The following is a 24,694-nucleotide window of genomic DNA, read 5'->3' as shown; positions in this document are numbered from 1 at the left end:
TGAGCAGAGGCAGGCAGCCAAGGTTGTCCTCTGGCTTCCACACACAGAAGTGTGCATCAGTTCCTCCTTCACCTTTAAAAAGTACATGGTCCTTGATTTTGTGCATGTATGTGAGTGTGAGTGTGTGTGTGTGTATGTGAGTGTGTGTGTGTGTGTGTGTGTGTGTGTGTGTATGTGTGTGTAAGCACTTGTGGAGATCAGAGGCTAAGTTGCAGGAGTCAGTTCTCTTCTTCCACCGTGTATGTGGTGGTTTGAATGTAATCGGCCCCCATAAGCTCATGGGGAATGGCATTATTGGGAGGTGTGGCTTTGCTGGAGTAGGTACAGCCTTGTTGAAGGAAGTGTGTCACTGTGGGGCCGGGCTTTGAGGGCTCATATATGCTCAAGCCACGCCCAGTGTCTCAGACCATTTCCTGTTGCCTGCAGATCAAGATGTGGGACTCTCAGCTCCTTCTCCAGCACCATGTCTGCCTGCATGCCACCATATTCCACTGTGATGATAATGGACTAAACCTCTGAAACTGTAAGCCACCCAATTAAATGTTTTTCCTTTATAAGAATTGGCAAGGTCATGGTATCTCTTCACAGCAATAGAAACCCTGACTGAGACAGTATGGAAGGAACCTTTCCCTGTTGATCCATATCAACCGCATGTCAATTAGGGAAAGCTGTCCTTCAACTTTAATCTTTTCCTCTACCTCAGAGATCCCCATCTTTACCTCCTATTCTCTGACAGGAAGTTGGACTTGACCAAGAAGACATCAACTCCAAAACTCCTACTCCAGGAAAAAAACTTAGCATGATGCCGTCCCAATTTACCCTTTCCCAAATCGAACCCACAAAAATCTCCCCAAAGACTTCCACTTTAGCCTAACCTGGACAGAGATCTCCCTGCCTCTGGAACTAAGGCTGTGTACCACCATGCCTGGCCTTAACATAGATCTTAAGCACAGAGTTGATGTAAAGAGACACTCAGGGGAGAAACAAGGCTTACTGTGGGAATGGGAGAGTCGCACCTTAACTACACAACGGCTCAATCTATGATCTTGTGCTTTCTACGTCTTTTCACTCAGAGCATATAATTTACAAGGTTTAAAGGTTAAAGAATGTTCTTTTGTAAACAAAATTGTAAGACAGATTTATGAGGGTCTTGTCCAGACTTAGGAGTGAGAGGGGAGTGCTAAAAACTCGAGGTTATAGGTCTGATTTTGAGCCCAATGTAAACACAGTTGATTTATTATTTTTCACGTCTTTGTTTGAGGTGTCTTTAGAAAAACATATGTTGTCTCTATGAGGCAATTTGGGCTTTATCAGTAACGTCTAAAGCTTCCTGCCCTCTAACAACAGGAAAAGTAGGCCAGATCCCGGGATGAGGGTTTCTTTCCTATGCTTTGCATCCCATAGCATCGTGATTTTCCCTGTTTGTCTATCTTGCCTCATCTCCAATTGCCATTAGTGCATGTCTTCAAAGTCAGGTGTGATGACGTAATCCTGTATTGCCCGCGCTCAGCAGGGGAAGGCTGAAGAGTGGCAAGTTCAAGGGTGGCCTAGGCTACACAGTGAATTCTAGTCTCAAAAACGCAAGGGCTAGTGTTGTAGAATATTATTTTAAGGTGTCACCTTTGTTTATGTTGCATTTGTTTAACTTTGCGAAGCTGTGTTACTGGGTCTGTCTAAAACATCTGATGGGCTAATAAAGAGCTGAACAGCCAATAGTGAGGCAGGAGAGAGAAATGGGTGAGGCTGGCAGACAGAGAGGATAAATAGAAGGAGAAATCTGGGAGGAGAGAATAAAGAGCAAGAGAACAAGGAGAGGAGGATGCTAGGGACCAGCCACCCAGCCACCTAGTCACACAGCTAGCCATGGAGTAAGAGTGAAAGCAAGATATACAAAAGTAAGAAAAAGAAAAAGCCCAGAGGCAAAAGGTAGACAGAATAATTGCAAGTTAAGAAAAGCTGGCAAGAAACAAGCTAAGCTAAGGTCGGGCATTCATTGATAGGAATTCCAGCCATACCCCCATGGTCACGCATGCCCCGGCAGGACACTTAAGTCATCTCTGCCTAGTCATTTCCCGGTCATATGTCCTATGTAACCCATGCGCTGCGTGGTCACATAATCGTGCTGCGTGACCACGTGATCTATGCACATGCATGGAGTAGTCACGTGGGCCTGTGTGCGCATGTGCAGGCTGGCCCTTAAAAAAGGTAGGCTCTTGTTAATGGATTCTGTCGTGTTTCGTGACTTTTCCTCGCAGGGTAAGAGAGCTGCCAAAAACCATCATTCATAATAATAAGCCTCCATGTGTGATTTATTTGGGAGCTGGGTGGCAGGCCCTGCAAAAGAGCAAAGACAACCAAAAACAGGCTGGGAATGGAACTCACTGGCAAAATGCTTGTGTGTGAAAGGCCTTGAATTCCATAGCCAATAGTGAAATGAGAAGTAATCTGGGGGGTTAAGGTGCCAACATGGAATGATATAGACAAACATTAAAACTGCAGAGCTCAGCCGAGTGGTGGTGGCGCACGCCTTTAATCCCAGCACTCGAGAGGCAGAGGCAGGCAGATCTCTGTGAGTTCGAGGCCAGCCTGGTCTACAAAGTGAGTTCCAGGAAAGGCACAAAGCTATACAGAGAAATCCTGTCTTGAAAAAAAAAAAAAACCCACAGAACTCCCTTCTGTTAGTGCCAAAGATGATTTAGAATATGTAAGAGGAAGCTAAGCACAGCAGCACACGTCTGTAATCCCAACACTCAGAAGACGGAGGCAGGAGGATGAGGGATTCAAGGCCAGTCTTGGCTACACAGCAAGTTCAAGGCCAGCCAGAACTACATAAGACCCTGTCTCAAAAAACAAACAAGCGCTAGGTGGTGGTGGCGGCGGCGGCAGCACACGCGCCTTTAATCCCAGCACTCAGGAGACAGAGCCAGGCAGATCTCTGTGAGTTCAAGGCCAGCCTGGTCTACAGAACAAGTTCCAGGACAGCCAGGGTTACACAGAGAAACCCTGTCTCAAAAAATGTAACAATAACAATAATAACTAAAAATAAATAAAATAAAAACAACAACAAAAGCAAATGAACAAAAGTATAAAATAGGGTGTATATAAGTTAGATGCTGTGGCCTGGGCAGGCATCTCCATGACGGGTAAGGTGACCTGCTGATGTCCCACACAACCTAAGTCAGAAGCTCATTTTCTAGTAAAAGGGGGACCTGTAAGACCCTGGCCCCCGTTTTGGGTAACTGTTGCCTTGCTTGCTGACCTTGACCTTGATATCCTCCCTATGCTAATTCCCTTCCGGGTTCCACCCTCCTGAATGCTTAAGGGAAGTTTCTTGTCTGTGTATCCTGCATAATGGGCATTAACAGCTTAGATGCAAGATTGTAAAACATCAATAGCGAACTTCTGCCCTCCAGGGTTCTCCCATTGTGCTGTAAGCCTGTATTTAAGTCTTCTTCCCTCCTTCAATAAACAGCATTCTGCATTAAAAAAAAAAAAAATAAGTTAGATGCTAGTAGCCCACCTTCTGAATGACTTGAGCACCTGCGGATTTTAGCATCCCCAGCGGTCCTGAGCCAAAGGCTCTGAAAGGTACCAAGGGCAGCTGCATTAAGATGGATCAATAGAGCCAGGTGACTGGAAAGTTGGCCCAGCAGTGAAAAAAATGCTTTCTGCTTTTCCAGAGGACCCATGTTTAGTTTCCAGCACCCCCATCAGGTAGCTCAAAACTGCCTGTAACTCCGGCTTCAGGGAACATAACACCCCCTTCTGGCCTCTGAATGCACTGCACACATGTGGCATACACTCATAAAAATTAAAAAAAAAAAAATAGAGCCAATCATGGTAACTCACATTTGTAATCCTGGTAGTTATGAGGCTGGTGCAGGAGAATTGCCTGGAGTTCAAGGGCTACACAATGATTTACAGTGAGACACTGTCTCAAAAAAAAATCAAAACAAAAATAAACAAAGATAAGTAAAATGAAGTAAGAGCATATGTATGAGGGGGAAGGTGGAGGCTGGATGAAAGTTGTATTTTAGACCTCTTAAGTTTGTGGTGCCCATTAACCAGTCTTGGCAGCATCCATGGAGGTGCTAGGTCAATGAGTCGGACATTCAGGAGAAAGGCAAGGATGAGCGCTGTGAATCTGGAAGTCCTCAGTCTTCAAGTGGCATTCACAGGGAGGGGGGAAAGCCTGAGATCACCACACAGAGCTCTAGAGGAGAAACAGAACCCAACCTGTAAATACAGGGAGGGGACGGCGAGGACCCTGAGAAGGGCAGAAGGAAGCCAGAAGAGGGCAATGTCAGAGGAGCCAAGACCGGCTGCAGAGAAAAGGAGCCAATGCTGCAAAGAGGCCATTGGATGGATCTCAGGCATGGGTAAACGAGGATGTGAAGGAATCTTCACAAGTGGTCATTTCAGTGACTTGAGGGGGTAGTTAAGCAGGATCAATGGGGTAAATCTTGGGTGCGCAACTCAGCGGAACTATTTTTACAATGTTGTAAAAGCATCACTGCCTCCTGTCGCCAGAGTTGATTTTTCATCATTTCTAACAGAAATTCCATGGGACACCATCATTCCATTTCCACTTCCTGGCCCGCAGTAATTTCTATTCCAGTTTGCTACCCATTAATGGGCTTGTCCTAGGCAACTCTTGCTACTAGCTCAGTTCACTTAGCGCAGTGTTTTTGAGGCTCATCGTGTGGTTTGTAGCAGGATTTTATTCCTTCTGATCATGGCTGAAAAGTATTATATTGCTTGAATATACCACATTTTACTTATCCATTAATTCTGGGGGAGGGTATGTTTGTTTGAGACAGGTCACGATTAGCTCAGGGTGACCTCAAATTCCCACTCTGTAACTGAGGATGGCTTTAAACTCTTGACTTTTCTTCCCAAGGGCTGAGATTACAGGCATACATGCCAGCATAGGCTCATCCTTCATCTCTTAATGGACATTTGGATTGTTTGCGCTTTGGATTCTTATGAACATTGTGGTTTGTTTGAGCTACCTGTTTGAATGACTGTTTTCAGAACATGGAAAGGGTGTATCTAAAAGTGATGGCATTGATAGATTGGTTGGTTAAGTGACTCGATTGATTGATCTGCTAGACGGCTCCAAATGGCCTTGAACTTCAGGATCCTCATGCCTCTACCTCCTGAGTGCTGGAATTACAGACAGGGGCTACCCTTCCCAGCAGAAAGCCTTTAGTTGTGGTTTAGTACAACATCCCACAGACACACAGTCTTCAGACCAGGCCTTATTCCCTTACCTTTTCCCTCGGTGTGGATGTGTATGCTCTCAGCTTCAAGATGTCCCCTACACTGACAGCTTATGCCGTCACTTGGGTTTAATCTCCACATTAGCCCGTCATCATCAGCTCCAGGCCTTCCTACAAGGGAATCCATCGAAGTCACCGGTGGAGATTGCACCGTTCTCTTCCTAGTCCCCAGGCGGAATTCAACGTAATACTTCATGGACGTGCCTGTATGGAGACTTTATTTTATTTTTTTAAAGACAGGGTCTTATGTCACTCAGACAGACCTCAAACTTGCTATATAGACAAAAGTAGTATTAGTTTTGGGTTTTGTTTGTTTTTGTTGTTGAGACAGGGTTTCACTGTGTAACCCTGGCTCACCAGAAACCCATTTGGTTTTATAAACGAGGCTGGTCTCAAACTCAAGAGACCCACCAGCCTCTACTGGTGCTGCGATTAAAGGTGTTTGTCACCACACTCGGCTAACAAAGCTAGTCTTGAACTTGAAGCTATCCTCCTGCCTCAGCCTTCTGAATGTTATGACAGGCCTGAGCCATCACACTCGGCTTTGTGAGTAGAGTTTTGCCCCATTAGTCATTTATGTCTGACTTGGAACTTCTGTCTCCTGGAGCTGGGTCACCTCAAGAGAGCTCCAGCACCTGAGTTTCCAGGTCAAAAGAAGTCACCTGGCAAAAAAAAAAAAAAAAAAAAAGAAGTCACCTGTCATAGGGCTGACGGCACAAACCGTGGCTATTTTGAACTCACTGATGCTTAATGCGTTAAGCGGGGGAGGGGCTGGGATATCTTGATAAGAAGGTGGAGCTAGGGAATTATTTTTAGGGAACAAGTAGAAACAATTTGGAGCTGAAACAATGTGTTGGTAAGTCAAACTTCCTGCCTGCTGTTCTAGTCACAGGACAGCCCCCTTTAAGATAGAAAATTATCTCCCGAGTCCCAAAATAGCTGATCTTAGCATTGTTTCCATAAAGTTTGCCTTAAAATAGCATTTTACAGTCCTTGTAAAACGTTGGGCTCTGCATGATTCTTTGGGATTTACTTCTATTTACGAAGCTCATCTCTGAATCAGGGGCAACTAACCACCCTGGGGGGGGGGCAATGAAGTTCGAAACAAAGAATAAGTTAATTTTAAAAAGTAAACTAAAGGGCCTAGAGTTCTGATGGCTCAGCCATTAGCAACCCTTCCTGCTCTGCCAGAGGACCTGGATTCGGAATTTGGTTCCCAGCACCCATATTCGGTGGCTCACAAACACCTGTAACTCTAGTCCCAGGGGATCTGATGCCTTCTTTTGGCATTCTTTGGGCACTGCACACACATGGCATACACACACACACACACACACACACACACACACACACACATAAATAAACAAATTAATCTGTTTAAGGTAATTAAAATAAAAACTAAGTTTTTGCTTGTTCTTTGTTTTGTTTTTGAGACAGGGTCTCATTGTGTAGTTCTGAATGTCCTGGAACTCACTGTGTAGACCAGGCTGGCCTCGAACTCACAGAGAGTTAGAGATGTGCTTTAAGTTTAGTGAGTTCAAGTTAAACTCACTTAATGCCATGCACCACTAAGCCCAGCTAAGCTCATTTCTTTACAGATTTATCTCTCTCTCTCTCTCTCTCTCTCTCTCTCTCTCTCTCTCTCTCTCTCTCTCTCTCTCTCTCTGTGTGTGTGTGTGTGTGTGTGTGTGTGTGTGTGTGTGTGTGTGTTGTTTGTTTGGTTTTTGGTTTTTGTTGGTATTGTTGCTTTTTCAAGACAAGGTCTCTCTGTGTAGCCCTGTCCTGGAATTCACTCTGTAGACCAGGCTGGCCTTGAACTCAGAGATCTGCCTGCCTCTGCCTCCTGAGTGCTGGGATTAAAGGCATGCATCATAATCACCCGGATGATTTATTTTCTCTTTAATTATGATTATATGTGTGTGTAGGAAGAGGTATGTGCACATGAGTGCAGGTCTCCAAGGAATCCGTAAGAAAGTTTCAGATCCTGTCTGAGCCATCTCTCCAGCCCCTAAGCTGTTTTTTGTTTTAAAACATCTTACTTCCTTTTTATTAACTCTGTGTGTGTGTGTGTGTGTGTGTGTGTGTGTGTGTGTGTGTGCACAAGCATCCTGTGACTTGCATGTCTTGCATATGGAGGTCAGAGGACAGCTTGTAAGAGCTCCCCCCTTCCACCACGTGTGTCCCAGGGATCGAACTCAGGTCATCAGCTTTGGTCATCAGGCTTGGTGACCTGGACCCTTACCTGCTAAGTCATCTGGCTAGACTCAATCTTATATTTTATAAGAGGGTCTCCACAGGCCTGGAACTCTCTGAGCAGCCTGACTGTCTGGCCAGAGAGCCCCAGGGATCAGCCTGTCTCCACCCCTCCTCCCAGCATTGGGATTCCAAGCAAATGCTCACCAACTGTGGCCTGTAGATCAAAGTTGGGTCCTCGGATTTGCAAGGCCAACATGTTATTGATTTTGCCATTTCCCTGCTCCTTCCTCACTTCTCTGAGCTTTGTCAGGTTTTTATTCAGTGCTGGGGATTGAACCTGGGGCCTTGCACATGCTAGGCAAGAGCTCTGCCCGTAAGCTATATGCCCTTAGCCCCTCCCATTCCTTTGAGATAAGTATCTTCATTTTAGCTTTCAGGTTATATTGTCTTGAACTTTACAAAACTAAGTCTTCAAAATGTAGTCAAGTAGGGGATGAATCGTTGTTCCATTGATTCTGTGTTTCCTTTTTCCGTGTTCTGTACTCTAAAGACTGAGAGGTGAATATTGCATGTGGAATATCTTATATTCCACGCTTGCTTGGGTGCATGGAAAGTTCTTCATTTACCCCAGTGAGGGTCCCTGTATGCTATTGTATGAGTTATTTCTCTGACAAAATACCGACAAAAGTAACTTAAGAAAGTAAGGGTTTATTTGGGCTCACGGTTCAAGGATACAGGCTCTGGCAGGAAGGTCACTGTGGCAGGAACATCAATAACACGAGTCACCGTGGCAATGACTAGGCACGTTGCACCTGCAGTCAGGAAGCAGAGAGAGATGAACGCTGGTGCTCAGTTCACTTTCTCCTTCGTATTCAGTCCAGACCTGGGGTGGCTTGAATGGGATGTCCCCCATAGTCCAGGCATGTGAACACTTGGTTCACGGTTGGCAGTTTGTCAGAACATGGTCCAAGAATGGAGCTGTCGTTGTGCAAGAAGGATTCTGAGTGCTTGTGAGAAAGCTCCAACAAAACAAGAGTCTTGTGACCTCAGTTTCTTCAAAAACACAGAATTGTTCTTAGAATGTGCTTTTGTGCCCCCTCTCAGGTGTACTGGAAACGAGTGAGTTCACTTCTGACTGTACGTTAGAACTGGCTGTTGTTATTTGTTTATACACCTCTATGGACAAACATGATTTTGCTGTGTGTGGCTTTTGTCCACCACAAGTGGCCTGCACTTGTGATTGGACACTTTACTCTTGTGACTCTTCTTAACCCTCAGAGCATAAACTGTCTGATGCTCTGAATAAAGATGGTTATTGCACGAGACTTTAGTCTGCCTCGTTTTTAGCTCCATTCTCCCAGGTTCCACTGGGTTCCACTGCCTTTCGAGCAGTACATAAAGCTGCTTGGGGGAGGAATAGGAAGTGTGGCCTTGCTGGGGGAAGGATGTCGCTGAAGACAGGCTTTGAGGTTTCAAAAGACTCTCCTAATTATGATTTCTCTTTCTCTGTTTCTTGCTTGAGGTTTCAGATGTGAGCTGTCAGCTGTTCCTGTGGCCAAGTCTGGTGCCTGCTGCCTTGCTTCCTCACAGAGATGGCGATGGACTCCGACCTCTGGAAATGTAAGCCCCACCCCCCGACCCCCCCACCCCTCCAAAAACCTTTCTTCTGTAAGTTACCTTGGTCATGGTGTTTTATCACAGCAATAGAAAAGTAACTAAAGCCAGGCAGTGGTGGCGCACGCCTTTAATCCCAGCACTCGAGAGGCAGAGCCAGGCGGATCTCTGTGAGTTCGAGGTCAGCCTGGTCTACAGAGCAAGATCCAGGACAGGCACCAAAACTACACAGAGAAACCCTGTCTTGAAAAACGAAAAAAAAAAAAAAAATGTAGCTAAGACCAGACCCCACCCCATGGAATGGCGCCATCTACATTTAGGGTGGGTTTTTCCACCTTAGTTAACATAATCTAGAAACTCGCTCACAGAGCAGAGAAAGAGAAACAAAGACCCTCAATTATAGAAAGAAAAGCGGGGGGAAGGGTAAGACAAGATAGCATCAGGGTTGGGGGTATATCTCCACAGCAAGTATGCCCAGTATGTGTTTAGGGTATGCCAGCTTTGGGCTCCATACCTGTCATCAATTAATCCAACATGGAGATGACTTTGGCCTGGTGTGGTACTTTTAATCCCAGCACTTGAAAGACAGAGACAGAAGCAGAGTCAGGTGGATTACTGTGGGTTTGAGGCCAGCCTGGTCTACATATTGAATTCCAAGCCAACCAGGGCTACAGACTGAGGACACCCCCCCATAATCCTAGATAATCCAGGAGAAACATTTTGAGAGAAAGAGAGAGAGAAAGGTTTCAACAGTTAAGAAGGTATACTGTGGTTAAGTAGGGTGGCCTACGGCTTTAATCCCAGCACTCGGGAAGCAGAGGCAGGTGGATCTCTGTAGCTGAAGTTATCCTGTTCCTGCCCGGCTCCCGCGGCCCTCAGACCCAAGTAAACACACAGAGACTTATATTATTTACAAACTGTATGGCCTAATGGCTCAGGCTTCTTGCTAGCTGTTCTTATATCTTAAATTAACCCATTTCTATTAATCTATAAGTTGCTATGTAGCTTGTGACTTACCGGTGTCTTAACATGTTGCTTCTCATCACGGCTGTTGGCAGTGTCTCCCTGCCTCAGCCTTCCACTCCCCAGAATTCTCCTCCCTCTTTGTCCCACCTATACTTCCTGCCTGGTTACTGGCCAATCAGCGTTTTATTTATCAGTCAATCATCCTCAGCAGATATCTGTGAGTTTGAGGCCAGCCTGGTCTTTATAATGGGTTTCAGAAAAACTAGACCTATACAGAGTGATGCTGATGTTGAAAGAAAAAAAGAAAAAAGAAAGGGGCTGGAGAGATGGCTCAGAGGTTAAGAGCACTGACTGCTCTTCCAGAGGTCCTGAGTTCAATTCCCAGCACCCACATGGTGACTCACAACTGTCTGTAATGAGATCTGGTGCCCTCTTCTGGCCTGCAGACATACATGCAGGCAGAACACTGTATACATAATAAATAAATCTAAAAAAAAAAAGACAAAGGAAGGAAGGAAAGGAAGGTGTGCTTTTCTATCAGAGGACCCATATTTGGTTCCCATCACCCACATTCAGCTGCTTACAGCCACCACAACTCCAGCTCCAGAGGATACAACACCTCTGACCTCTGGTAGTACTACACTCTCATGCAGAGAGATATATACACATACAATTTTTTTGTTTTGTTTTGTTTTTCGAGACAGAGTTTCTCTGTGTAGCCCTAGCTATCCTGGAACTCACTCTAGGCTGGCCTAGAACACACAGAGGTCCACCTGCCTCTGCCTCCTGAGTGCTGGGATTAAAGACATGCGCTGCCACGCCCAGCCTCACATAATTTTTTTTTAATGAAGAAACAAATAACAAAAGAAAAATGCCAATTTTCTCTAACCAGAAGCTATTGTTAAAAATGGACAATTTGGCTTATTGTCACAGTTTTCTACGTGTGTGTGTGTGTGTGTGTGTGTGTGTGTGTGTGTGTGTACATGATGTATGTATAAGTACCTCGTATCTTTCTATACTGCCACTGAACTTCAGATGAACCTATGTAGGGGCTTGATTTCCCCTGTGGCCTCATCAGCAAAGAGGTCCCTCTTAGCACAAGGATAATTAGACATTCTGTCCCTTTTTTGCTATTATTTTCTAATTAATCCGCCCCAACACCCTTTGGTTTTTGGAATCCATCTTCGGAACAGAACTCTTATTTCATTACTCCGGGGCTACATTCAGGCCATTTTCCTGCAAGTATATAATGTGTTTTGAGCATATTTTTCCCACCCCACTCCCCACTCTTCACCCTTTACACAGCCCCCTCCCTCTTGTTAGTCCCCTTTGTTGCCCTAGACAATTTTACTTTTATTTATATATATGTGCATATATGATTTTATAGATCTATATAAAATGTAAGATCTGCAAACAAGAGAAAACATATGACATTTGTTTCTCTGTGACTTAATTCACTTAATCTGATTATTTCCAGTCGCATCCATTTTCAGGCGAACCACATAACTTCATTCTTTATGGCTGAGAAAAAAGTTTTCTCCCCATCGAGAGACTGTGATGCAGAAAGAGCATTTTCCCCAAAGCAGGGAGAGGACAGGGACACCAAACCTGACCCCAATTCTAAGGCCTGAAAATCCACAAGAATAATTCAGGATTCTTGTAGTCGTAAACCTTGATCTAAAAGAACCTGAGGCTGGTCCACCTTTAATTCCCCCACTGTTAGCATTCATACTGTCTTCCTTAAATTTCTGCTATTGTGATAAACACCACAACTAAAAGCAACTTTCAGAGGAAAGGGCTTACTTGATTGACAACACATCCCTGTCACAGTCCACCATGAAGGGAGTCAGGGCAAAAACTCAAAGCAGGAACTTGAGGCAGGAAGAGCAGCAAAAGCCATGGAGGAGCACTGTCTCCTGGCTTGCTCCTCCTGATTTGCTTACCTTTCTTTCTTTCTTTCTTTTTTAATATTTATTTATTTTATGTATATGAGTGACCTGTCTTCATGTATACCGGAAGAGGGAATCAGATCCCATAACAGATGGTTGTGAGCCACCATGTGGATGCTGGGAATTGAACTCAGGACCTCTGGAAGAGCAGCCAACGCTCTTAACCACTGAGCCATTTCTCCAGCCGCCCACCTTGCTTTCTTATACAACCCAGGACCAGCTGCCTAGGGGATGGCACCACCCACTGTGGGCTGGGCTCACCCACATCAGCCATGAATCAAGAAAATGTCCCACAGACTTGCCTACAAGCCAGTCTGATGGAGGTTCCTCTTCCTAGATCACTCTAGCTTGTATCAAGTTGACAAAGAAAAACTATCCAGAACACGTATCATAAGACAATTCCGTACCACATTTTACCACAGCAAGCTTCTAGAGGCTTCCCTGCTTCTGTTGGTGGCTTTCTGTGTGGTGCTGGGTATGGAACCCTGGGTGCCAGGCAAACTAACGCTAATCTGTGCCACAGCCCTTCCCTAGAGGGCTTTATGGTCTGTGTGGTGCTGGGTGTGGAACCCTGGGTGCTAGGCAAACTAACACTAACTATGCCACCATCCTGCCCTGGAGGGGTTTATGGTCTATGTGGCCTTCCTAAAAATCTCACATACTCTGAATCGTGAAACACAAAATGTCACAGAATTTTGGCGATGGGAACACCAACACAAACACACATACACACATACACACGCACACACACACACACGTACGCACGCACGCACACACACACGCACACGCGAGCACACACACAGAGGGAGGGGCAGTCTGGGAGAATGCAAAAGATAGAAATAAGCACACTACAGTCCTGGAGCCTCAGGAAAATGGCCAAAGTGAAACTGACCAGGGATGTGTAAGAAAACGCTTGAAATCTTTCGATCCAGTCTTTAACAAACAGGTCGTCTTGGTTTTGTCTTGGAATGAACAGATACACAGTGCCAGCTCCCAAATCCTACAGGATTCTATGAAATGGAGAGAGCCCTGACCAAAAATGCAGAGATATGTGAATCACCGGGAGAGGAAAAGATTCTCTCTAATCTGTTTATTAGACTCTCCCAGGTGCAAACATTGGCAACTGGACACTTAGATGCAACCTCTTGGCACCTATGAGAAAGGGGCAGGCTTGACTGAAATAACCTGGTGGTACCACTTCTCACCACCCTCACAGTCCAGAGACTTTCTGTATGTTTCTTTCCCAGGCAGGCTCTTTCTGCAGAAGGCCACTGGGAGAGCTCAATGTTGAACCCCTGTGGGCTGGGGTCCTATGATGGGAGAGAGCATCAGCAATCTTTCCACTTCCATCTCAGGCTCTGGATGTGACCCAGCCTGGCTACACTGGAACTGTGGCCCTGAGCTCCAATGGTGCATGGATCTTGGGGAAGACTGACCAGCACAGCTCACATCTTGGTGAAGAGGATGCAAGGCTTTATGATTGACATTCAACGTCATGATCACATGAAATAGAAGGGAAATTCCAAAATCAAAGAGCATTAGGGCAGATTGATTTTAGCAAGGAACAAATGTCTCTAATGTTCCTCTAATATCTTCCTCTTAAGAGGGACCATCTTTCTAGAAATGGTCACAGGGCAGAAGCAGAGGGTGTAGGTAATCTGATGAGACTGTCACTCTGTATTCACAGTGATGAAATAGATACATGATCCACAGGTAGAATCAAGAGAGAAGGCATAGGGAATGAATCACTCTTGAAGAGCCTTCACTAAATGAGATTGATCTTAAGATGCTCAAGAAGACTGCCTGGGAGTGCAGCTTGGTGGTAGGTTGTGGGCCTAGCACACATGAAGCACTAGGTTCAATCTCCAGCAGGACAAAGGAGGAAATGAAGGAATGGAGGAGAGGATTGTAGGCAAAGGGTGTGTTTGGTTGGAACCTCCAGCTCACTCCTGCTTGATCTGGAAAGCCCCATCCCTGTCTCTCTCTCCAAACCCCACCCTCTCAGAGACTCTCCAACAAAGAAAAGGCACCAAAAAGCCCAGTTCTGCATTCTTGGACAGGATTGCAACTTCCTCTCCTGTTGCCGCCAGCAGCCCAAGTCCCTTCCTCAGCATTTAGCTTTTGACCATACTTGGGCACAAACCCAGTCTGTGGCGTGCATGCCATCACCCCTCCCCTACAACCTATATAATCTCCCTGCTTTGGTTTGGCCTTTGGGCCTCTCTGGCCTTGATCTCTGGAACTAGAGAACCCGCCTAGGAGTTACTTTGCTCAAATAAACCTGCTGTTTGTTATACTTTTTCAATTTGGCTTGATCTGGTTTACTGTGTTGTCAGAGAAACCTATTATTGGCAGCTGGTGGTGGTGGTGGTGAGGGAAACTATTAGGGTGTTTATGAAAGTCTGTCCTTGGCTAAGTCAGTGCAAATAGTCTTGGGAGTAGCTCCTTCTTCTAAGGAAGAGACTTCTGGCTCTCTTTTGAATCGTGATGAGCTTGTGACAGACAAACACTTCCTGGATACAACCCTGGCTGACCTAAAATATAGAAAGAACTGTTTGGCAAGTGTGGTGGTTTGAAAGAAAATGGTCCCCAAAGGGAGTGACACTATTGGGAGGTGTGGCCTTATTGGAGTAGGTGTAGCCTTGTGGGAGGAAGTGTGTCACTGTGGGGGCGGGCTTTGCGGTCTCCTGTGCTCAAGCTACAGCCAGTATCATGGTTGTTCACTTCCTGTTGCCTGTGGATCAAGATGTGGAACTCTCAGCTTCCTCTCCAGCACCATGTCCCGCCTGCATGCTGCCATGCTTCCTGCCACCTTGATGATGGACTAAACCTCGGAAACTGTAAGCAAGCCCCAATTAAATGCTTCCCTTTATAAGAGCTGCCATGGTCATGGTGACTCTTTACAGTAATAGAAATGCTAACTAAAACAGCAAGGGGAAAAAAAGATAATTTATACTCCCCATGTCTTAGACTCTGCTGGGTGCCTCAACCTGACAATAGTAGCTAAGAAAAAAAAATCATCTATTATCGGCCAGGTTTTGTGGTGCATGTTTATGTTCTCAGCACTTGAGAAGTAGAGGACAGAGGCTCTGGAATACAAGGTCATCTTCAGTCACACAGTGAATCTGAGGCCGGCCTAAGATACATGAGCCTTGACTCAAAGTAATAATAACATGGATGGAGAGATGGCTTGGGGTTAAGAGCACTTGCAGCTGTTGCAGAAGACCGGATTGTTCCCAGCACCATGTGGTGGCTCACAGCCATCTATAACTTCAGTTTTATGGGATATCTGATACCCTGTTCCGACTTCCAAGGGCACCGTGCATGCACATGGTACACAGACATACATGCAAGCAAAACACTCATAAAATAAAATAAATAAATCTTAAAAAATAAAACCAGTAATCTACTCTCTCCAAGAAACAGCAAAAGAAGCAGATAAAATTCTGAGTTTCTCCCAATACAGTTGTGATGTCTTGGAGTTACAGCCTTCCTTATTCACACTGTAATAACTCTCTAAATAACTTCTTGAAAGTCTCTGAGGAAATGACCTGTGATGTTCCAGAAAAGGGAGGTGCAAAGGCCCAGAGACTGTTCCTGGAATGTTCCTGAATAATTAAGCTACAGTTGCTGTTTGCAAGTCACTGTGGAAGGCAAGTTTCCAAGAGATGCAGCTTCCTCGATCCCCTGAGTGAAGCAAGCTGCTTTTTGCTTAACATTGTGGCTCTATTTGGAATCATCCTTTGTTTTCCTCTTGAAGGACAAAGACTGAGTCTTAAAGGCCAAAGTCACAGCAAGCAAGACACATTTCTCATGTCCTGAAGTAACTTCAATTTGGGGACTGAGATAGACATAAGGCTATCTAGCTCCTGCTCCCATCCATCATCACATGCAAAGGACTCAGGATGGGGGAGATGGAGAGATGCCTCAGCAGTTAAGAGCGCTTGTTGCTCTTGCAGGAGACCCAGGTTCAAGTCCCAGCACCCACATGATGGCTCACACCCATCTATAACTCCAGTTCCAGGGAATCTGATACCCTTTTCTGACCTCTGCGGGCACCAGAATGCATGTGGTACACATACATATATGTTGACAAAATACAACACACTCCAGGACTGGAGAGATGGCTCAGCAGTTAAAAGTATTGGCCACTCTTCTAGAGGACCTGGGTTCAATCCTCAGCATCTGTGTGGTGGCTCACATCTGTTGGTATCTCCAGTTCCAGAGGAGCTGCTGCCCTCTTCTGGTCTCTGGGAACACTGCACATATATGGTGCATATACATACATGAGACAAAACATTCACACACAGTAAAGAGTGTGTGTGTGGGCTGGAGAGATGGCTCAGAGGTTAAGAGCACCGGCTGTTCTTCCAGAGGTCCTGAGTTCAATTCCCAGCAACCACATGGTGGCTCACAACCATCTACAATGAGATCTGGTGCCCTCTTCTGGCCTGCAGGCCCAACACTCACTGTATACATAATAAATAAATAAATCTTAAAAAAAAAAATTATAGACTCCAAAAGCTGAGATTCAGTTTCCCATGTCCATCAGCTTCTACAAGGTAAAGTCAGAATTCTAGAACTGAACTAACCTCCAAGCCTGAGTGAAACTATAGCCACGGTGCCAGTATCCCAGTAGCACCTGGTAAGGGCCTTCCAGCTGCCTTAGAACACGGAGGAGCAGCTAGGAGGATAGCTCAGGGGCAGATTGAGTATTAGCATGTACAGGGTTTGGGATTTGAATCTCAACACCAAAAAATGTACAAAATTAAGTAGGGAGCTAGAAAGATGACTCAGGAGATAAGAGTGCATACTGTTCTTAGAGAAGGCCCAAGTTTGGTTCCCAGCACGCATGTCCAGTAGCTCACAACTAACTTCCTGGAACTCCAGCTTCAGGGGACCCAGTGTCCCTAACCTCTCAGAGCACTGATGACAGTCTCACACCCACGCACAGACATGTAATTCAAAAATAAAGTAAACCTTTAAAATAAAGTAATAGCAAATAGATTGCATGACAGAGCGTGTCCCAGGGTGAGACAGAGAGAGCAGGCTAGCTCAGATTTCTCTTCTTATAAAGCCACTAATGTCACCACCAGAGCCCCACTCTCATGACCTAAGAATGGTCCCCAGCAACAAAGTCAGCAGCCAGGTTCGAAGGATTCGAACCTGACTGAGATTCCAATGGGAAAAGAACAGTTTTTTTCTTCCCTCCTTTCTGCCTGCTAAAGTTTGGATGAGGTACATTTGGCAATGAGTCACCCATCTGAGAAGGAAGAAGCCCAGAATCTAACTCCAGGTGGCACACGATCCACCTGGACTGCCGGCTTCTATTTCAGGTAAAAGAAAAGTAAACTTTTCCCTAGGTGAGGCCACTGTGCTTAGGGGAGTTTTATCATTGAGGGGATGATTGAATGCTGCCACTGGAATGCGTGGTTTTAGTTTTTAGTTTTGTCTTTGTGTGTGTGCTTGTGGAGACTAGATGACAACTTTGGGGAGCTGATTCTTGCTTCTCACCTGATCAAGATGGAGGTCTTTTGCTTTTTGCCATGCATGGCACACTTCCTAGCCCATGGCTTCCAGCCCAATCTCATGTCTCTATTCCTAAGTCAGTGCAGGAGTGTGGAGATTCCAGATGTGCTCTACAGCATCTGACTTTTTACCTAGGATCTAGAGATTAAATCCAGGTCATCGGGTTTTCATGGTGAGGGCTTTCATGGTGAGTACACTCTGAGCTATCCTCCTGCTCCAAGGCACAGATGCAGAAGCTGTTCCCCCACCATCCAGTCATGTGACCTTCAACAAGTGACTTACTGTTTCCCGGACTGGCAGATAGAACCTTGTGAGATAAGGCACTCGGAACTCGTGGTCCATAACAGCAGAGCATGGCTGGGTGGGAAGGAGCTAATGCAGGGGAGTGACGAACTCCGAGTTTCTGTGGGCCTCACAGTGTAGCATTTGTGGGGACAACTAAAACTGTGTGTCCCGGATAATCAGTCCTCTGAGGATTCAGAGGATAAAAAGTCTTGTTCAGAAATAAATGATGAAGGACACAGGGACATGATGCACATCCATGGCCTGGAGAGATGAATCCAATCTAGTGTTTAAGTTGCCATCTTTGAGCTGCAGGTTATGGGTAAACTTAGCCCAACTCTGCTCTAGAAAGGAAGAAACATGGAAGGTGAGACAGGGTGGGGAAGGGGATGGTGGTGAGTTGGATTGTGTGCTTAAAAGAGCTCAAGGTAAAAATGAAGGAAAACTGGCCAGAGATCAGATGATGTAGTGTCATTAGGATGTAGCTTTGACTCTGCTTTTGGGAGCTCAAAGCGTTTTATAGGGTGAGAATAGCAGCTGGCACTGTGGATATGAATCCCATCATCTTAGCCACCTAGTAAAGAAGACCTCCCCCCGAAGGGATACAGGATGCTTCAGCCCGTGAGACTGCGTGTGGTCATTTTGCTCAGATAATTGCAGTGGCATCATAAAGGATCACCTTTAATGGTTTCTCCATTCTCTTTACCATGCTAATAGTATCATGAGCTCCTAAGTGCTGTACCATTAACCATGACTTTTATTTCATTTGCCCTGATGCTTTGATACACAGACAAGTCTTGCCCACCCACAGCTTCTCCCAGGGCTAGCCAATTCCTAGAGATAATGACTCACCAGTGAGTGAAGTTTTTGTGAAACAGAAGAACATGAAACAACCTAGGGTTGACATTTCAATCCCTTCCTCTATTCCAACACACACACACACACACACACACACACACACACACACACACACACACACACACGCACGCACTCGCGCGCGCGCGTGCGCGCACACTATGCACTCGCATGAAACCCCAGGGTTCTTGTACACTTCACGCTCTCTTCCTAACCTACACAGTGACTCCCAGAAGGCCGTGTGCCTTTCCCCAACAGGAGATAGTTTGTTGGACATTCTACAAGCGTGTATCATATTTGACACTAAACTGGAAGCAACTGTGAAGACAAGAAAAACTGTCAAGCTCACCAAGTACGCTGATTAGCCCAAGCTTAATTCTTTTTAACATATGGATTTTGCATGGAGTTCTGCTTTCCTTGGAGGTGACATGCTATGATGATAGGGTTAGCAAGGAACATCTCATCATTACTTCTCACAAAGCAAAATGAAGCTAGGTGTGGTACGTATCTGTGACCCCAGCTCTTGGGAGGTAGAGACAGGAAGATTGGGAGTTCAAGGCTTAGCCTTGTCTACTTGGCAACTTTGAGGTCTTTGTGTGTCTGTGTATCTTGTGAAAGGATCTCACTTGTTGCCAAGGCTAGTCTTGAACTCCTGGACCCAACTGATTCTCCTGCCTCACTTTGAAGTAGCTAGGAACACAGGTGTGTATCACTAAACCCAATTACACGCTTAAAACAATATAGTGATTAAGAGACATTCTGTTTAAGTAACAGAAAACCCGATTTCCATCACCTTCCACCAAAAAGGAGGTATGCTGTGAGCTGAGAGTCAGGGCAGGACTGTAAGTCCTGATGATCTAGTGTCTTGGTCTCACTCCGGCTCTCTGACTCAGCACTCACACAGGACGCATACTTTCTCATCCAAGTACAGGGAAAGAGACCAAGGCTCAGGCGGAGGCTGTATCAGAAGAACTGGCCGCCTCATTCCAAGAGCTCAAGCAGATCTCTTTCTTTACAAGCCTGCAGCATGTGGCCGTCCTTGATCAAGAAAAATGTTATGTCAATGAATCTGGAACCGAGCCAAACGACTGACTTCCCTGGATTCACGAGGCAGCCGGTTTCCCAGAAAGCTCGTGGGCAGGGAGGAGCAGGTGTGGGTGCCTGAATGTATCCTTTGGAGAGTAGATAAGAAGGGCGGGGCTGGGGGTGGGGGTTGAATGGCATGGTGATTCCGGGGCAGTCACAGAATCTCAATGGATGTCTGAGAAACAAAGAAACGGAAGGAGGCAGGGCTGAGTCGAGTCAAGGGATGATAATGGGTTATAAAGAAAGAAGGCTGGAGGGATGATTCAGCCATCTAAAGCAGCACTCTCAGGTTCTGTTCCCAGCACCCTCGCGGAGGCTCACAACTGTCTGTAACTCAGTCCTAGGGAATGCCTCAGTCCCTTCTGGCTCAGGCGTGGGCGTGGTGCACAGACACACATGCAGGCAACACACTGGTACACATAAAATAAAATTTTACAAACAAAAGGGAGAAGCTGAGACAGGAGGATGACCACAAGTTCCAGGCCAGCCTGGGCTGCAGTGAGATCTTGTCTAAAAACAACAACAGAAAAGGTGGAAGGAGAGAGGGGAACAATCTGAATTGCCGATAATAGACGCCAGATTTGCAAGTAAAATCATCTTGCTTTGACGGCGACAACTATCCGACTCTAATTGTGATGTGACCACATAAAGGAACAAGTCATCACGTTCAAACTTTTTCATTTCCATCTTACATTTGCCTGTCTTGTCTTGGAAGGTTGTAAAATTGATGAGCAAAGAGGTTCTGTGCTGCTATGGCATGATGGTATTTAAAATGTCAAGATGGAAAAAAAAGTACAGGGGTGGGGCGGGAATGGGGGAGGGGACAGAGGACATCTAGCCTGAGATTTTGATCTTGTGGTCATTTCTCTCAGCAGCCCCTCTCACTTCACACCTGCACACAGCTACTTCTTCACACACATGTGCACAGTTTGGTCCCACATCAAAGGAGAAGTGTCAAAAGTGTGGAGGGGGGCACTAATTTAATCGGTATCTAGTCTGGTGGCAATGAAAAAACAGAGACGTTATTCCATCTCGAACAGAAGAATCCTCTTGATTTATGTCTCCCCATGCTCTGCAACAAAGAAGCTGCCTCCTCTTTGCAACCACATGCAATCACGGGGCTGGTGTACGCGGCACATGCTCTTCCTAATCTGCACAGCAACTCCCAGAAGGCTGTGTGCCTTCTCCCCAACAGGAGACAGTTTGTTGGACATTCTGTGTATCATATTTATCACTAAACTAGAGGCACTCGTGAACACAGAAGAAAATTTATCAAACTCACAAAGTATGCTGAGTAGCCCAAGCATAATTATCTTTAATATATGGATCTGCCTGTGATTTTCATTGGTTGGAACTGATTTGCCATGACAACAGAGCCAGCCAACAACATTTCATCATTACTTCTCACAGAGGCAGAATGAGGTTGGGTGTGGTACACATCTGTGACCCTAGCTCTTGGGAGGTAGAGACGGGAAGATCAGGGGTTCTAGATCTAGCCTTGGATACTTAGCAAGTTTGAGGCCTGATAGAGTTATGTGAGATTCTGACTCAAACAAAACAAATCAAGACTATAATGAGAATATGGATATGACAGTACATTTGAAATCCTAAAACACTGTATAGATGTGTTCCTTTTTGATGTCATTGTTATTTAAAAGATAAAAAGGATCTGAGTATGGTGGGGCCCACCTGTAATCCCAGCATTCATAGGTGCTGTGGGATGTCTTTCTGCATGCTGTGAATGTGTTGCTCTGATTGGTCGATAAATAAAGCTGCACTGGCCTATGGCAGGGCAAGATAAGGTCAGGTGGTACATTCAAACTAAAGGTGAGACAGAGAAGGGTGGTGTGGAGAGATACACCTGCCCACTGCCCAAGGAGCAGCAAGATACCAGCAGACTGGTAACACCGCGGCCACGTGGCAACATATAGATTAATAGAAATGGGTTGAGTTAAGTTATAAGAGCCAGCTAACAAGAAGCCTGACCCATAGGCCATACAGTTTGTAAATAATATAAGCCCCTGTGTGTTTACTTGGGACCAAGCAGCTGCGGGACATGAGTGGGAGAGATTCGTCCCATATGCAGGGCAGGCGGGACCAGAGAAACTTCTGGCTATACACAGGTGGGAGAAAGGGGGTCAGAAGTTTAAGTCTGGCATTGGCTACATTCTGAATTCAAGGACACACTGGAGTACATGGACCCTGATTCAAAATTCAAACAGAAAGTAAAAAGAAGAAAATAAAAATGCTAAGTATTTAATAACAAGTATTATGGCATCATAATGTATTGGAGTTGTCTTTTTGTTTCTGGGTATTTTAACATATTCAAATGGAAAACCACATGCTGATGTGTTGTTGGGTTTTTTTTTTGTTTGTTTTTTTGTTTTTCGAGACAGGGTTTCTCTGTGTAGCTTTGCACCTTTCCTGGAACTCGCTTTGCCGCTTTGTAGACCAGGCTGGCCTCGAACTCACAGAGATCCACCTGGCTCTGCCTCTCAAGTGCTGGGATTAAAGGCGTGTGCCACCACCGCCCAGCACATGCTGATGTTTTAATGGTCCAAAAGCCAGTCTACTTTCAACTCAATTTTTAAATACAATGTCGTGTGTGTGTGTGTGTGTGTGTGTGTGTGTGTGTGTGTGTGTGTCTGTGTGTGTGTGTGTGTGTGTGTGTGTGTGTCTGTGTGTGTGTGTGTCTGTGTGTGTATACCTGCACATGACATGTATGCTTGCCCTTGGAAGCATAGAGAGCTCCAGGACAACCAGGGCTACACAGTGAGACATTCAGATCTATTTCTGTGATGTATTACAGTTGTCATTTTGGATATGTGAACAAACATTGCATCTCTGGGATAAAAGTCAACTTGTTTGATTGTATGTTCTTAATATGTTCTTGAATTCAGCTTGCTAGTATCTCTTTTGTCTTTTGCTTTGTTTTGTTTTTTAAACAGGGTTTCTCTACATAGCCATAGACATTCTGGAGCTCTCTATATAGACCAGGTTGGCCTCAAACTCACAGAGATCCGCCTGCCTCTGCCTCTCGAGTGCTGGGATTAAAGGCGTGCGCCACCACCGCCTGGCACAATGCCCTTTCGTCTCTAACTTTATCAATTTTTTTCTTCTCTCTCTTTCTTTTGACTAGGTTGCCTAGAGTCTATCTTAGTCTTTTCAAAGAAGCTGCTCTTTGATGCTCTGCATTGTTTTCCTAGCCTCTAGTTCATTCATTTCTGCCCAGAGCTTCATTATCTCTTGTCACTGAATGGTTCTTAATGAGAGGTGTTTGCCCTTCCATAGAGTATGGAGGCAGTTGTTTGGATCGGTTGAATTACTGGCAGATATCTTCACCCTCCCTGTTCATGTTAGGGATTTGCAGGTTTACTGTGGCTGTGGTTCACGTCTTCCCAGTTCTTGTGTTCACTGATTCCTCTCATGAAAGGCATTCTTTCCTGTGTTGTCATGGAGAAGCCTATCTTTCTTCTTCTTCTTCTTCTTCTTCTTCTTCTTCTTCTTCTTCTTCTTCTTCTTCTTCTTCTTCTTCTTCTTCTTCTTCTCCTTCTTCTTCTCCTCCTCCTCCTCCTCCTCCTCCTCCTCCTCCTCCTCCTCCTCCTCCTCCTCCTCCTCCTCCTCCTCCTCCTCCTCCTATGTAGAATACTCCTTTAAGAGTTTTCTTCAGTGCTGGCATGGTTGTTGGACATTGCCTTGATTTGGGCTTGTCATCTAATTTCTTAGTCACCGTTCTATCACTGTGAAGAGACCATGACCAAGGCAACTTATAGAAGAAAACATTCAATTGGGGACTTGAAAGAGCAGGAGTCATCTAACCACTGAGCCATCTGTCAGGCCAGAATATAAGGATTTTAAAGTTAGTGTGCAGAAGGTTAGATGCCGAAACCACTCCAAAGCATCCAAAGTCTGAAAAGTAGCATAGACATCAACCAAGTGTGGAATTGTTATGGTAAACCATGGTGACAGGGAGCCACACTGTGCGGTAGAGGTGGCTTGGGCAGACAGGGCAAGACATAGCTTTTCACTTTCTGTGTGACTGAGAAGGCATTGTGCTTCTCTCAGACAGTTTTCATGTCCTCCACTGGAGACAAAAGCCTTCTGAGGCTGTTCTGAATAGATGGACGGATGGATGGATGGATGGATGGATGGATGGATGGATGGATGGGTGGGTGGATGGGTAGGTGGATGGGTGGGTGGATGGATGGATGGATGGATGGGTGGATGGATTAAATAGGTAGGTAAGTAGGTAGGTAGATAAATAGGAGATACATAGATAGATAGATAGATAGATAGATAGATAGATAGATAGATAGATCACCAACATCCTATATAGATTTGTAGTGTGAGATGGACTATTTATTATAATGGTTTGAGTCTGAAATATCATCTACAGGCTCACGTTTTGAATGATCTGTCCTAAGCATGTGGCACTGTTTCAAAGACTGAAACCTTTAAGGTTGATGTGGGAGGTCCCAACCTACTGTCAGCAGTGGTGACCCTTGGCAGATGGTCCAGATGTGCATAAGAAAGCAAACTGGGCAAGATATGAGAGCAAGCCGGTAAGTATCATACCCATGTGCACATACCCACTCCCCACATACACATAAGAACCATACCCATGTGCGCATACCCACTCCCCACATACACATAAAAACCATACCCATGTGCGCATACCCACTCCCCACATACACATAAGAACCATACCCATGTGCACATACCCACTCCCCACATACACACAATTTAAAATAATAGATCTTTTTAAAAAATGAAGAGTGGGTATTATCCAGGCATGGTGATATACCCACTGTAGGAGTAATAGGGAGGCTGAGGAAGAGTGATTGCCATGAGCCAGAGGCCAGCCTGGCCTGCGTTATGAGTTCTAACCAAGCCTGAGCTACAGAGTGAGATGCTGTCTCAAAAAACAAGAAACAA

At 45.4% G+C, this 24,694-nt stretch overlaps 1 long non-coding RNA gene across 1 annotated transcript; it reads left to right on the top strand.

The window, feature by feature from the left end:
- Positions 1-423: 423 nt before the first annotated feature.
- On the top strand, positions 424-14,212 carry LOC128118777 (uncharacterized). The gene is made up of 3 exons (XR_008221313.1): positions 424-523; positions 9,001-9,098; positions 13,363-14,212. It is a non-coding gene; the product is annotated as an uncharacterized LOC128118777 (long non-coding RNA).
- Positions 14,213-24,694: the final 10,482 nt, after the last annotated feature.

This window comes from Peromyscus californicus, unplaced genomic scaffold (assembly GCF_007827085.1).
Source record: "Peromyscus californicus insignis strain IS unplaced genomic scaffold, ASM782708v3 Scaffold_22__1_contigs__length_63687245, whole genome shotgun sequence".
NCBI lineage: Eukaryota > Metazoa > Chordata > Mammalia > Rodentia > Cricetidae > Peromyscus > Peromyscus californicus.
Note: the sequence above shows the minus strand (reverse complement) of the source record. Positions and strands in the feature narration are given on the sequence as shown.